The 13,794-nt window shown below is 34.9% G+C and overlaps 1 non-coding gene across 1 annotated transcript; it reads left to right on the forward strand.

Annotated features, from left to right (window-relative positions):
- Positions 1-6,117: 6,117 nt before the first annotated feature.
- On the forward strand, positions 6,118-6,314 carry LOC145118221 (U2 spliceosomal RNA). The gene has a single exon (XR_013713186.1). It is a non-coding gene; the product is annotated as a U2 spliceosomal RNA (small nuclear RNA).
- Positions 6,315-13,794: the final 7,480 nt, after the last annotated feature.

Below are 13,794 nucleotides of genomic sequence, written 5' to 3' on the forward strand. Positions count from 1 at the left end.
GTGGTCTGATCCGTTAGATCAGTTGTCGTCTATGGACTGTTATGTGATTATCTGTTATATAAATGCGTACATAATTGTTTGGCGGTTGAGGCTTATCTGCTTTGTGCGAAAGCCAATAGACCTGGGCATTCCAACCTGTTGGTTGTGGGCCGTGAGTATTCCATCCCGAGGATGATTGGACTCATAGTATGTGGGCATTCCAACCTGTTGGTTGTGGGGCTGGGGTATTCCATCCCGAGGATGATTGGACCCATAGTATGTTGGCATTCCAACCTGTTGCTTGTAGGCCTGGGGTATTCCAACCCGATGGTTGACTGGACCCATAGTATGTTGTTTATGATTATATGTGTATTATTGTAGGTATGGGTATTTTGGGGGAACTCGCTAAGCTTTCGAGCTTACAACTTCAGTTTATTGTTTCCGGTACATCAGGGGATCGCGGCAAGGCGAAGGCATGGTCATACAGCTCCTCATGAATTGTTTATGTTTCTGGAAAACTCTGATATTATACATTTTGAAAACAAATTTGTAATGATTTTTAATGATTTGAAATGTTTTTAAAAGTTTTAAATTGGCCTGAATTTTATGGGTGTTACATTATTAGATGTTATAATACGATTTAAAATCGTCACAAATTTTTTATAAAAAATAAGTGGAAGAAAATATTGTTTCATTGTTAATATCAATAACATAATTATCTTTAACATGTATTTTCCAAACTTTTAACTATGTAATTTTATTTTGTGCAAAGCGCGAATATTGACCTAGTAAATAATGTATGATTCAAAACTTTTGCACCAAATCAATTGGGATATTTTTTTATTTCCTTGGTACGCAATGTTTATAAGGAACGAGAAAACGAAGTCAACCCATACGGATCAACCAAGACCACTAGTACATTTATATGGTAAGAAAACTCAAGTCGAGGAAGGGAATTCAAAATCTTTTGCCTCAATGTCGGTGGGGAGAAGGGGAGAAATGTAGTCAACATGAACATATAATGATTTTTGGATCAAAATTATCTCTTGATTGTGCTGGACTTTTCATGTATGGTTATTGGTTGTGTTCATAATGTGAAACTCATTGAAAACTTATATAAGGTGTGCAGTGAAGAATGATTTAATATGATTAAAGTTAACTATATTGGTGGCATGTTGGTGTGAATTGAATTTAAGTCTCAAAATCCTTGCATTAAGTTCAAAAAATATGAAGAGTATATTGGTACTTTAAGGAGATGAGTTTGTTAACAAATAACTTTTTGGTTGATTAAAGGATGGCGTGACTTGAAATTGAGGACCTTCCTTTGTGTGCTTATACATCTGTTGCGTTCAAGAAAATTGCAAGTTCTTAGGGTGAAGCTATGTTTATTGATGGGGATAAAAAAGAAAGACATATTTAATGGACGATTGTGTGTAAAAACCAACATAAAATCACAAAAATAGCAGAGTGTGTTACGGTGGTAATTGAAGAGGTGAAGTATACAGTGTGCGTGAAATTGATTAGATGGTGTGTTCCAAACATTTAGAAGAATGTGGATGATATAAGTCTACAAGAAGAATACAATGACCCATTTGATGGTGAGGATGCGAGTGAAAATGAGGAGGAGGATGTTTTTGTCGAGGTTGTTTAACCTACATATAAGCAAACACTAACAGTTTGGATAAAATTTATAGAGGTGGATCAAAACAAGTAGGAAAAAAAGGTATACATAAGAGGGATGCCATGTGTTTTGAGGATGATAATACTAATTCAGACTAACAAATATCTTAGAAAGAGATGGTCATTGTGAAACACATAACTAACAATAAGGAAGGATAAATAAAGTCAAATAATATCAATGAAGATGGAAGCTCGTCTCAATCCATGTCGAAACCATAAGGATTTGATGGGGGTCTATTTCATTATGTTGTTGTCGAGGGATTCCAAAAGAAAACCATAGTCGAGGAGCATGATTTTTTGTTGATAATTCATTGGATAAGCCGGTTAATTCATCCTTCTACTTAGCCACGTCCAGATGCACTCGAAATGGTGTAAATCATACATTCTTATATTATTGAGAGAGAACATGATGTATACATGAATATTCTTTCTCTTTAAATGTTTGTGGGATTAAGAGCACTTTTAAATGGAATAAATACATGAAGTTGTGTAAAAAGCATATTGTTATATTTTTGGGGATTCATAAACATGTATGGTCCCTTATATCTTGTAAAATTAAAGATTATTTAAGGAAAGGGGTATTACTATGCATTTGGGATCCTTCGGTGGTTGTAAAGGACATAGTTTCTTGTAAGGAATACATTATCATTATCGAGGTGGAGTGAGTGTTTCCTAAGTTATAATTCTTGATGATCAATATGTACAATCCTCGTGATGAAAAGGGAAAGAAGGCACTTTGGGAGCTCATCTGGTCTTTCTAGAATCTTGGTGTATATTTCATTATTATTGGAGACTTTAATTCATTTAGAGACTTTATTATTGGAAAGAAGTTAGAGACCCATTCGAGAGGGTAGGTTTGATTTTTTCATAAGCTATGATAATTCATTTAATGATTTCATTCATAATACGGGTCACTTAATGTTCCTATGAGTGGCTATAATTTTACCCAAATTAGTGATAATGATGAAAAGTGAGCAAATTGGAAAGATTTTTAATGTTTGAGAATCCTATAGATGTTTCGGGTTTTATATCAATGGCATTGGAGAGATCAATTTCAGATTATAGACCCGTTCTTTTCAAACATGTGGAGGCAGATTACATACCATTCCTTTCAAGTTGTATAATTCTTGGATGAAATGGGATGATTTTGACGATGTTGTTATAAATTCTTAGAATCATCCCTTATATTCGGTTAACACAAGCAAACAGGTGTTGTTTGAAAAAAAAATGAAGGGTTACCGACATAAAAACACATTAAAGTTTCAGTTTTGGTTTTAAATGATCATTTACCTTTTTTTTTGTACCCCTTAGACCATCAAACTCGAAATTTTACCCGTCTAAAACACTATTTTGCTTAAAATTACTAGTTTCTCGGTCATAATTGTTGAATATACATTGACTTCTGATACTTAAAGCCTCCCCTTCCACCACCACCGTGTCCACCCTTCTATTTTCCCCTTTCTCTCTTTTCTGCGGTAAAGGGGCCCTAATTTCCTCTCACAATCTTCCAAGGTTTGCATCAATCGAAAATCACCACCGTCCACCTCTTCCCACTTCCACCGCCATTAAAAAGCATTCAAGTTTCCGATTTCATTTGATTATGTGCTTGGATGATTTGCGATGGAATGTTCTCTCAAATCGATTTAGTGGTTAAAATGATCGGTGTTGTAAAGGCGATGAAAACCACACACACAGAGAGTGTATGTGTGTGTTTCAATTTTTTCATCCTCTCAGTTTATCAATTCAAGAAATTAAGTTACAATAATTTAAGAATTTACTTCTCCATTGCCACACAAACTGTAAAACGATGAAACCCAACACAAACATTGTATTTGTGTGTTGCCGTTTTCATCCCCTCATTTACTCTCACCCTGTCGTTAAGAAAACTTGAGGTATTTAAGGAGCACATCTCCATTAAAAGAGGTAAAATACCCGTCGGCCATAATGAGAATGAATTACGAAAGCGACTCTTCAAAAATAACCAAACACAAAAGCTTGTTGGGTTTTTATGACAATAACCCAAAAATGAATGAATTTATCAAAAATTAGGGAAAAAAGACAAAAAGAATGGAAAAGGATGGTGAAAAGAATGTGTTACAGGAAGACTTTATGAGATTGATCAAGGAGATGTCACTCAAAGAGTCACGGGGACCGTTTGAATATTTTGAGAAAAATTCATGATTATGAGAAATTGGAAACTTTAGATGTTATTCAAAAGCTAAGATTTATTAGAGCATTGAAAGGGACGGAAACACAAAGTACGTTAATGGTATTCTTAATTGAAAGAACATGCAACTTGTTATTTGTGGCATAAAAGCAATTTGTGATTACCAGGAGGATCCGCAAATTGGTGAGAAGATTTTTTTTTCGTAATAAATTAAATTCAGCAGGTTCGAAGGTGGGAGAGTTCAAAAACGTAGCACACAGTGTACAACTCTTGCTTCAGATGAAGACAATTGTTTGGAAGTTCCATGCACGATCAAGGAAATCAACAGTGTTGTTTATTCATGTAGAGGGGATAGAGTTCCGGGTTCGGATGGTTTTTCCTTTAGGTTTGTAAAAAAAATCATGGTTTTTACTGAAAAATGATATTTGTGATGGTGTTACGAAATTCTTTCTTTCGGCAAATATTCCCCATGACTGTAGTAGTTCTTCACTCTCATTGCAAAGGTGAGGAGCTCATTAATAGTAATACATTATCCACCAATTAGTTTTAGTGGGTTAAAATAAAAAATCATTGCTAAGTGGTTGGCTAATTGATGATTTAAGATGAAATCATTCAAAGGTAAAAGTTGATGAACGAGGATGTTTGAAGTACATTGCTACTTCAGATTTTCGGCGATGATAAGTGTTGTGCCTATTTGGGCGTTGACGTTATCTGGGACTCAAGTTTATTTCACGATTATAAGTTAAATAGATTTTTTCCAATAAGTGGAACTTAAAGTATGCGTCTTGTACCTATTTAAACTCCTCTTATGATGTCTTATATTTATAACTATGTGGCCGTAGGGATATAAAGGTAAAGTAATTAACAACCTCATATGTGAAATTAAGTCTGACCTGGGTAATACTAATATGAGATAAAAGCAATGTTAGGGGAACAAGTTATGAGTAAGAGGAATTCTTATGATGACGTAAGCACTTAAGATCTGCCCTATTGTTTATTAAAGAACAAGATATAGATAGAATGAGAGGAGAAGATTGAACTAATGGATGACATTTGGAGTTTGAAGCAAAGGGGGTTGATAGTAGTCAAGTTATTTCATGAATTACTACATCCCAGCAATCGGTTGAGTTACTCTTTTATTTTAGAAGCTTGTTTTGAGTTTCGAGTTCCATTAATGGAGACCCGACTCTTGATATCCACTACCTGAAAGTTGAAATGGACGGCTTAAATGATGCTGTGAGGCTGTTAGAACATGGATTATAGCACCTTATGTACATTCAATTGAGAAATAAACATCACAGATGGTAAAACAAGAGCGAGCATTGAGTTTCGATTGTTGAATATGGATTTTTCCTTTGCATCCATTAACTAAATTCGAATATAATGTTATTATTGAGCATTTTTTTTATTCTAAATATATTTGTTCAGTAAAAGTCATCCCCATAAATGTTAGAATCAAATTGGAAGTGATTGTAAGATGTTAGGAGGTGAAGATAGTGTGATACCAGCAATGACCAAATAGCAAGCCGATGAGAAGAGAAGGACATGTTGGTTGAAAAAGCGGATAGTATCTTGGAAAGGAATAGTGAACACTTACGGGAAGCATAATGTAAGGTTGAATGTTACCTGGTAACGGGACGACATATCGAAGAAACGGTTGCCCGGAAAATAATTTTTGTCAGGTATTTAAACGAGTAAGAAATGTGTTGGATATGATTATAAAATTATATGGTTTCAAGATATAATATGATTTTTATGAGCAAAACAAGTGAAAAGGATTATGTAGATTAAAAACACGTATTTTGATAGGATGGATTTTAACAAGTTGGACTTATCTGATTAGTTTGAGTCTGCCCATTAGTTATTGTGTTTAGTTATTAATTTACTTAATAGATATGTGATATAAAACTAAATGGACAAAAGAAAAGCATAGTAGGTACATGAGTGGAAGGAGTCATTCGTAATTGAGTAATTATCAACATGAAATGAATTTGTTTTGTTTGTTGGTGTTGAGTGAATTTAAACTACAGAAAAATAAGAAAAGAAAAGGCAATGCAATCATAAACACATATGCATATGCAGTAGTAGTCTAAGTTTGATCTGAATATATACAGAAAGTAAAGAAGCAAAAGAATAATATTTAAGTTGTTTTTGTTGTGAAGGAAGGAACCAGGAAGGGAGCTGGCAGTGAAAGTGAAAGAGTCTGCATCCCAATTCCCACATTGGGTGAATGAAGGAAGCAGGCAAGAGGGAGGCGAGTACAAAAGGGGAAGCCCACAGCTGTAAGAAGCATACCTTTCTCGGCCTTTTGGCTAAGATCAAGTGTAGTATCTGTTCTTATCAGTTTAATATCTGATATGTGGGCCATCGGCCCACTCGATATTAATCTTATTTTTTATGGGGGAAGGCCCGTTACAGTAGCTTGCTGCTGGGGTTCTTCATGCGTCGCCTTGGTCTTACACTACAGCCAAGGCCAGGCGCACCCCTCCAATACTCAGTTCAATGTTTAAAATTAGCTTAAAATAGGCTTAGAGATTTGAAAGTCTTTGCTGTCTGATGTTTTCATGTGAACGCACTCCCATAGTTCCAACCATGGACCTGGCTTTTTGTACTATAAGGACCTTTGAAGGGTTTCATTCATGTTAACAATATGGGAAGTTCCAAGAGACTCAAAAATCAGGAGGTTTTAATGACATATTTTCATCAGGAGATGAAACAGGACAAGGTACGGTTATTATGTATGACTCATCACTGTGACAAAATGGACAAACAATAAATGTTTTGAGGTAAAAATTTTAAAAAGTGGGTGACCATTTGAATCGGACTAGTCGGCAATATGGGCCTGAAGAGCCAAGACTTGTAATCCTACCACTGTCGGAAGCGAGGAGTTGTCGCAGCTCTGTGAAGCCAGCCTAACGCATTGCCCCCTTCTCTAGGTTCCAAGAGACCCAAAGCCTTCGCTCAAGCCACTTGAACCAGCTCTCGACTTCCACTGGAACGGGCAAGTCAAATTACACACCACCAGACCCAACCAAACTGGACCAAATCATAATCCAACCCACTTTGATACCCCCACTTGGGTTACAGGCAAACGTTACCAGGCCCGGTGACCAACTCTCTACAAGATAAATCTATAAAATCGTCTTGGAATCCTTCACACACCAATGTGGGAACACTCATCAATATATATACATAAACAAACTGCATTTTCTTATCTAAATTAACAGTTCAACCAACATATTGCAATTGGACTTCTCGTCATGTAAAACAAAACTATCTACGACGTTAACGACATTGAGGGATTTTCGTTCTTCGAAACCATCACATGGTTTTTTTTTCTAGTCCAACTTATCAAGAACTTGTATGACTATTAATGTGAAGAGATGACGACAAGGTCCCTCTTACTTCTAAAAGCTTCGGGAGAAGTCGTCTATGTTGCCCCACCAAAACATAACACCAACGCCAAATACAAGCTTCACCTCGCAATGTCGATTTACTTTATATGTAATCTGATTTATTGTTTATGTTATTGAAAATAATTATACTTCACACACCATACCTTTTATTTAAATAATACAAAATAGAACACAATTAATTATGAGAAACTTTGCACTTCAACTTATATAGAACATTTTTATATGTAAACATCTCGGAGGCACTCGTCGAGATATAGTATTTTCAAGTGTTAGATGGAAATGAAAGATGATTGCGGTTCAAAATGGTAAAGCACATACAATGTTAATTGTGCAACGTTTTGAAAAAAAATAGCGTTGACCTAACCTATAGCGTTTTGATGTGGTGGGGGAGGGGGGATTGTTAGCTGCATTCGAGGTGGATTCAGTGCGAAGGTCAACGAGAATCGTGTCGGATAATCCTAATGCATGCTTCCTGCAACGACCATTCCTGGTAACACGCAGGGTTGACAAAGATAGGTTAGAAAGCTATACCGGGGAGGGACCCCGGTATTACTCTCTGATGCCAAAGTTAGAAGTCATGTTCGATGATAAATTTTGGGTGGAGTCAATTTGCTTGAGATTACTTACCCTTTATGAACAGATGGAGCCTCGTTTTATAGTCATGACTAAAACCAGTCCAATGCCTCTCATCCCGAGTCTTGCCTTGGTCCTTAGGTTGCAACGGTGACACCCTTTTAAGTAAAATATGCTTGACCCCTTTTCCGTGTTTCCTAGGATGTTACTTTATAGGTTGAATAGGTTGAATACCGTTTTTGTGGTTTTTTACCGGGATGTTTTTTTTGGCAGCCTGATATTGCTTGAGTTGGCTTGATATTACTTGGGTTGACGCCCATACCCCATTAGGTAAGATATGTAGATTGTCAATGGATGTTTGGAAAGAAAACAGAATCAAATGAGAAGGCTAATTTAAAGAAGTTTGGAAATTTGCCTTTCATGAATTCTATTAAAAATTTTCATGGGGATTTGGAAATGAAGGGTATGTGGAAGATATGTGAAAAATACGGTGTAGTGGTTGATGCTTCTATGGCTAAGAAGTTGTCAGGGAGTAACTTACTTTTGTCATATTCTTGCACATTGATAATCTATCTATATATCTATAATAATATATGCATATTTTCAAGCACAACATGCATTTGAACCACCCAAAACTCTTCCAATTTCAACCTAATATATCTAATATATTAGCTTAAATATATTATTAAATGTGAAATATGATCATATTAATGGTAGATTTTTTTGAATTATCAATATAATATACTTAAAATGTTAAATCCAAAATATAAATAAAATAACATTTAAATATCATATCAAATCCAAAATATAAATAAAAATTTTGAATAAACTTAAAAATATTAAATTACTACTTTTTTAATTTATTTTAAATTTTCCAAATGTAAAACCTAAATTGACATGTCAATTTAACTAAAAGTATTTAAAATTATTATTTAAGATAATATTTTTTCCCTAATAAGTGACTTTTGATTAATTTACAATAATACTAGTTATAAATAACATAAAGTTATTTATGACATTACATTACAAAGGTCAAAAACTAATATCTAAATTAAATAATGACTTTTGATTAATTTACAATAATACTAGTTATAAATAACATAAAGTTATTTATGACATTACATTACAAAGGTCAAAAACTAATATCTAAATTAAATAATGATACTGCTCAAAAGCAACACTAAATCTAACTTCATATTTTATTTTGTTCAAAAATCAGTCGCGAGTAGCGGCAATTAATAAATATGATTTTATTAGATGTTATAATATGATTTAAAATTGTCACAAATATGTTATAAAAATCAAGTGTAAGAAAATTTTGTTTCATTGTTACTATCAATATCATAATTATCTTTAACATGTATTTTCCAAACTTTTAACTATGTAATTTTATTTTGTACAACGCGCGGATATTCACCTAATAAATAATGTATGATTCAAAACTTTTGCACCAAATCAATTGGGATATTTTTTTTATTTCCTTGGTCCGCAATGTTTATAAGGAAATAGAAAACGAAGTCAACCCATACAGGTCAACCAAGACTACTAGTACATTTATATGGTAAGAAAACTCAAGTCGAGGAAAGGAATTCAAAATCTTTTGCCTCAATGTCGGTGGGGAGAAGGGGAGACATGTAGTCAACATGAACATATAATGATTTTTGGATCAAAATTATCTCTTAATTGTTCTTGACTTGTCATGTATGGTTATTGGTTGTGTTCGAAATGTGAAACTCATTGAAAACTTATATAAGGTGTGGAGTGAAGAATGATTTAATATGATTAAAGTTAACTATATTGGTGGCATGTTGGTGTGAATTGAATTTAAGTCTCAAAATCCTTGCATTAAGTTCAAAAAATATGAAGAGTATATTGGTACTTTAAGGAGATGAGTTTGTTATCAAATAACTTTTTGGTTGATTAAAGGATGGCGTGACTTGAAATTGAGGACCTTCCTTTGTGTGCTTATACATCTGTTGTGTTCAAGAAAATTGCAAGTTCTTAGGGTGAAGCTATGTTTATTGATGGGGATAAAAAAGAAAGACACATTTAATGGACGATTGTGTGTAAAAACCAACATAAAATCACAAAAATAGCAAAGTGTGTTACGGTGGTAATTGAAGTGGTGAAGTATACAGTGTGCGTGAAATTGATTAGATGGTGTGTTCCAAACATTTAGAAGAATGTGGATGATATAAGTCTACAAGAAGAATACAATGACCCATTTGATGGTGAGGATGCGAGTGAAAATGAGGAGGATGTTTTTGTCGAGGTTGTTTAACCTACATATAAGCAAACACTAACAGTTTGGATAAAATTTATAGAGGTGGATCAAAACAAGTAGGAAAAAAAGGTATACATAAGAGGGATGCCATGTGTTTTGAGGATGATAATACTAATTCAGACTAGCAAATATCTTAGAAAGAGATGGTCATTCTGAAACACGTAACTAACAATAAGGAAGGATAAATAAAGTCAAATAATATCAATGAAGATGGAAGCTTATCTCAATCCATGTCGAAACCACAAGGATTTGATGGGGGTCTATTTCATTATGTTGTTGTCGAGGGGTTCCAAAAGCAATCCACAATCGAGGAGCATGATTTTGTGTTGATAATTCATTGGATAAGCCGGTTAATTCATCCTTCTACTCAGCCACGTCCAGATTTATTTGAAATGGTGTAAATCATACATTCTTATATTCTTGAGAGAAAACATGATGGATACATGAATATTATTTCTCTTTAAATGTTTGTGGATTAGGAGCACTTTTAAATGGAATAAATACATGAAGTTGTGTAAAGAGCATATTGTTATATTTTTGGGGATTCATAAACATGTATGGTCCCTTAGATCTTGTAAAATTAAAGATTATTTAAGGAAAGGGGTATTACTATGCATTTGGGATCCTTCGGTGGTTGTAAAGGACATAGTTACTTGTAAGGAATACATTATCATTATCGAGGTGGAGTGAGTGTTTCCTAAGTTATAATTCTTGATGATCAATGTGTACAATCCTCGTGATGAAAAGGGAAAGAAGGCACTGTGGGAGCTCATCTGGTCTTTCTAGAATCTTGGTGTATATTTTAATATTATTGGAGACTTTAATGAAGTTAGAGACCCATTCGACAGGGTAGGTTTGGTTTTTTCTTAAGCTATGATAATTCATTTAATGATTTCATTCATAATACGGGTCACTTAATGTTTCTATGAGTGGGTATAATTTTACCCAAATTAGTGATAATGATGAAAAGTTAGCAAATTGAAAAGATTTTTAGTGTTTGAGAATCCTGTAGATGTTTCGGGTTTTATATCAATGGCATTGGAGAGATCAATTTCAGATTATAGACCCGTTCTTTTCAAACATGTGGTGGCAGATTACATACCATTCCTTTCAAGTTGTATAATTCTTGGATGAAATGGGATGATTTTGACGATGTTGTTATAAATTCTTAGAATCATCCCTTATATTCGGTTAACACAAGCAAACAGGTGTTGTTTGAAAAAAAAATGAAGGGTTACCGATATAAAAACACATTAAAGTTTCAGTTTTGGTTTTAAATGATCATTTACCTTTTTTTTTTACCCCTTAGACCATAAACTTGAAATTTTACCCGTCTAAAACACTATTTTGCTTAAAATTACCAATTTATCGGTCATGATTGTTGAATATACATTGACTTCTTATACTTAAATCCTCCCCTTCCACCACCGTGTCCACCCTTCTATTTTCCCCTTTCTCCCTTTTCTGCGGTAAAGGGGCCCTAATTTCCTCTCACAATCTTCCATGGTTTGCATCAATTGAAAATCATCACCATTCACCTCTTCCCACTTCCACCGCCATTAAAAAGCATTCAAGTTTCCGATTTCATTTGATTATATGCTTGGATGATTTGTGATGGAATGTTCTCTCAAATCGATTTAGTGGGTTAAACTGATTGGTGTTGTAAAGTCGATGAAAACCACACACACAGTGTATGTGTATGTGTGTGTGTCCGTTTTTTCATCCTCTCAGTTTATCAATTCAAGAAATTATGTTACAATAATTTAAGAATTTACTTCTCCATTACCACACAAACTCAAAATCGATGAAACCCAACACACACATTGTATGTGTGTATTTCCGTTTTCATCCTCTCATTTACTCTCACCCTGTCCTTAAGAAAAGTTGAGATATTTAAGGAGCACATCTCCATTAAAAGAGGTAAAATACCCGCCGGCCATAATGTGAATGAATTACGAATGTGACTCTTCAAATTTCAAGAACCGTGACGATGTGCGTGGGGAGGGGGTGTGTTTGCCATTTCCTTCTGCTTATCTCTACATTTCCCTCCATCAGTTGATTACCAAGTCTTCAATGAAAGGAAATGGAAGAAAAAAAAACAGGGGGTTGGAGTGTAAAGACGATGAACAGGCTTCATATTTTCGTGTTCGGTAAAAATTGAAAAACATGGCAACTTTAGTTCCCCCTTTCTCTAAACATCATGTGTGGATCAAAGAAAATAAGATGATACGCATGTCAAAATCGATTTGCAGATGTAGCTTAAAGATCAAAGAACAAGGGCCAGATTTAGAATTAGAGGAGCAGAGAGGAGTAAAGAGTCAGTGCAATGGAGGAGAAGGGCGGCGTGAGGAAAAAGGGTGGCATGCAGAAGAAGAGGAGGCGGCGGCAGGAGGGTTGAAAAAGAAATAGAGATTATGTAATACAAGTGGAATTGATTATAAGAAATAGATGATGAGCAGGTCAGAATCGATTTGCAGATGTAGCTTAAAGATCAAAGAACAAGGGCCAGATTTAGAATTAGAGGAGCAGAGAGGAGTAAAGAGTCATTGCAATGGAGGAGAAGGGCGGCATGAGGAAAAAGGGTGGCGTGTAGAAGAAGAAGAGGAGGCGGCGACAGGAGGGTTGAAAAAAGAAATAGAGATTATGTAATACAAGTGGAAATGATTATAAGAGAGTCAAAGGTCAACGTCTACGTAGCATAAAATATGCCATGTGATCTACGTTTTAGCTGAATTTATATGTTAACGCGGAACAAAAGGTGATCTTCCCCTTAATAACAGGTCAATTGTGAGTTTATATCTTTAAAAGGAACAAAAACTAGTTTAAGGACCTTTTAAAACCAAACACAAAACCTTGTTAGGTTTTTATCAAAATTTAGGGAAAAAAGACAAAAACAATGGAAAAGGATGGTGAAAAGAATTTGTTACAGGAAGACTTTGTGAGATTGATCAAGGATATTAGGGGTGAAGCCAGGATCTAAGAATAACAGGGCTGATGGTCTAACGTCCTAATAATATATTAAAATATAGTGTTATATCCCAATGAAAATATAGTCTAAAATTTTATAAGAGACATTAAATTGAAGAATTTCGAGAAATAACAAAAAATGAGGGGTGGTTTAAAGAAAATAACCAAGAAAAAATATATTTCGGAAATTGACCAAATGATCCGCACAGCACCCTCTGTGGATCGATTAAAGCTTCTACGGATCCCTCGCAGCTCTGCGGAATTGCGTGGAATCGAGTTTTATGCGGAATTACAGGGATAAATTTGTAAATTCACAAAAAATACCCCTTTACGTTACACAGCTCCGCAGAAGCAGGCTAGGGCAGTCGATTCGCGAAGGAACTAGTGCGGTCTTCGATTCCTGGACGTCGAACTGAAAATGTCGGGGCGATCTCGATTCCTGGAGCAGCTGCACTCCGATGTGTTATCCGATGGATATGGAACTCAAGTAATATTTCAATTTTTTTTCCTAATCTTTGTATAAACTCGGAAGTAGAAATTGATTATATGAATTTGAAATTGATAGGTTAAATGTTACATATAAACATGTATGTTTGTTAGGGTGTTAGGACTGGAATCGAAGAAATAAGAAATCAATTTTTCCACTGGTTTTCGTCAAGAACAGATCCACAGAGACCCTCTGCTCAAGAACAGATCCGCAGAGGAGCCCTCTGCGGAACGATAAACCC

This window comes from Lactuca virosa, chromosome 5, assembly GCF_052849685.1.
Source record: "Lactuca virosa cultivar CGN04683 chromosome 5, Lactuca_virosa_CGN04683_v6, whole genome shotgun sequence".
NCBI classification, from domain to species: domain Eukaryota; kingdom Viridiplantae; phylum Streptophyta; class Magnoliopsida; order Asterales; family Asteraceae; genus Lactuca; species Lactuca virosa.